The sequence below is a fragment of the Helianthus annuus genome, chromosome 11 (assembly GCF_002127325.2).
Source record: "Helianthus annuus cultivar XRQ/B chromosome 11, HanXRQr2.0-SUNRISE, whole genome shotgun sequence".
Lineage (NCBI taxonomy): Eukaryota > Viridiplantae > Streptophyta > Magnoliopsida > Asterales > Asteraceae > Helianthus > Helianthus annuus.
Window position 1 is genome coordinate 178,663,831 of NC_035443.2, and position 2,799 is coordinate 178,666,629.

A 2,799-nucleotide genomic window follows, 5' to 3' on the forward strand; every position below is an offset into this window, starting at 1 on the left:
GACCTGCGTTAGGCAAAACTGAACCCTTCAGCCTTTTTGCCTAACCAACTCAGCTACCATCCTCGGTCTAGTGTTTGTTGCATCAACAATGCATAACTCTCGTGAATCTCTTTACAGCGAGATAATTATTGTAGAAGTTAATATATCGTTAATAACACTTGTCATAAATCTCGACGCAACAAAACAACCAGCACATAATTGCTTCCTCCGACGAATCAACTCATTTCACAAAAACAAGAGAAAATATTCAAACAAACAATGATTAATGTAACAATACTGTATAACAAATCAGTTATCCCATTTCCAATAATTCATAAACATCTTGTATATTACACATGATAGGATAGAAAAGAACTAGCATAAAAGATAAAACGATAATGTAAAATACATAGGTTACATGTGAAGACTAGAAGTAGAGGGGGCAATGTTGACCCAAAGCCTCAAAAATGGGTCAATTTGGGTTGCTTTTAAAATTATATGGGTTTGTTTGGGTAAGATATTTTAACTAAATGGGTCACAATGGGTCACTTGAAATTCCATCTTGTTATTTTCGGGTCAAAGCGGGTCGACAACATTAAATAAATGGGTCGATGTGGGTTAGTGTCTTAAAGAAATGGGGCATGTTTCGGATCGGAATGGGTTTCGAGCCGGCACAAGTATTCGCACGAGACGGGTTACGGCACGAGACGGGTTTAGGGTCGGGACGAGTTTCTTACCGCTTCGACCCGTAGCATTTCGAATCAAAACATTTCGACGCGAACCGTTTCGACGCTTACCCTTTCGACCCATACCGTTTCGAATCGAACCGTTTCAACCAGTACCGTTTCGACGCGAACCGTTTCGACGCTTACCCTTTCGACCCGTACCGTTTCGACCCGTACCGTTTCGAATCGAACCGTTTCGACCAGTACCGTTTCGACGCGAACCGTTTCGACCCGTACCGTTTCGACACGAACCGTTTCGACGCGAACCGTTTCGACCCGAACCGTTTCGACCCGAACCGTTTCGACCCGAACCGTTTCGACCCGAACCATTTCGACCCGAACCGTTTCGACCCGTACCGTTTCAACCAGTACCGTTTCGAATCGAACCGTTTGGACGTTCAATACTGTCACCGTCTCACAGGAACAAAAATACATGCATTCAAGATAATGAATTTACGGACCTGCACAACAAATTCTATACATATCAAGTCAAATTCAAGCATTATCCTTTTCAATGCATATGAATCTTCCTAATCCTAATCAACCAGTAAATGAGAATCAACTCCTAGCAACCAAATATCAAATGCACATGCAAAAAAACTTTAATTCAGAGAGTACCATCAACCTTAACTTATATTGAGAATCATATAACAAAAATTTGAAAACATACAACATTAATTCGAGGCACAAATTGCCCCTTGATATACAATCACTTTTTTTTAATTAAAAAAAAAACATTTTTTTAACCAACCCGACCCGACCCGAACCGACCCGAAACCCGTTCCGACCCGAACCCGTTCCAACCCGAACCCGTTTTGACCCGAACCCGTTTTGACCCGAACCCATTTCGACCCGAACCAAAACAACCCTTTTTTTAATTGACCCGTTTTGACCCGAACCCATTTCGACCCAAACCCGTTTTGACCCATGACCCGACCCGACCCGACCCAACCCGTTTGCCAGGTCTAACTAGAAGTCAAGATTCAAGAACATGGTAAAAAGATATCACTAATTGGTGGTGAAGATTTTAGCTGCTTATTAGATATAAGATAATAGATATTATTAATATGAGCTTAATAACCGGTTATCATGTAAGCCGTTCTAGCTCAGTTGGTAGAGCGCGTGGCTTTTAACCACGTGGTCGTGGGTTCGAGTCCCACGGATGGCGATATTATCTTTTTCTCAATATTGTTCATTTATTTATATTTTTGTGACATATTAAAAACTTGGGCTTACGGATTGGGCCTGACACATTATATATCTGCCTGCCCAACGACACAAGCACGGTATGATCAAGACTAGTAAAACCTGAATGTTATACTGCTATTCCCGGATACCGGACACAAGCCCGATATGATATGATTAAGACTGGTAAAACCCGAATGCGGTATGTCTTATGTATCGGTGGTAAATCCGGTTCTATTGGTTCAAACCGTTAAATCCGTTTGCATTAGCTTTAAATTTGATTTTTTAAATTTTAATAAAATATGATATTAAGGTAATACTGACCTTCCTTATTTCCGATAATTAACCTAGTGTCTTCTATTCCAATATTTCATCGTTGTTGGAAGTGTTACCCACCTCGTCCCATATAATATTGTTTATATGTAATAAAAATGCTCTTAAAAAACTTAATGTTTTACTATAAAATAGTTGTTTCTTAGATAAAACTTTGATCAATTACATAAATCTTAATTGAGATTGTAATATTTTTTTAAGATGAATTTGTATTTTATGGAATTATAGGGTTAACCAGTTACTCGGTTGAACCGCCCGATTCAAATGGTTGAACCGCCCGATTCAAATGGTTGAACCTTCTCAGAGCCCAATCCGGTATGATTTAAAAACTAGTTTTTAAAACATTTAGAGAAACCAAGTTTGTCTCTTTTTAAATTTATTTACATAAATTAGATTTAATGTGAGTGGGTTTTGTAGAATGGCGATTGAATAATGACAATAAATTAGATTTATTGCAACTTCTATCACGATCTTGAAGATGTTATTTCAAACTAAAGTTCACCTTAATCTCATTTTCAATATCAAATTATGGTCAACAACACTTTTGCATGTTTTCAATACTTGTTTGATTATTCTT

General features: G+C 38.4%; 1 non-coding gene across 1 annotated transcript; it reads left to right on the forward strand.

Moving 5' to 3' along the window:
- Positions 1-1,799: 1,799 nt before the first annotated feature.
- TRNAK-UUU lies at positions 1,800-1,872 on the forward strand. The gene has a single exon. It is a non-coding gene; the product is annotated as a tRNA-Lys (tRNA).
- The last annotated feature ends 927 nt before the right edge of the window (positions 1,873-2,799 follow it).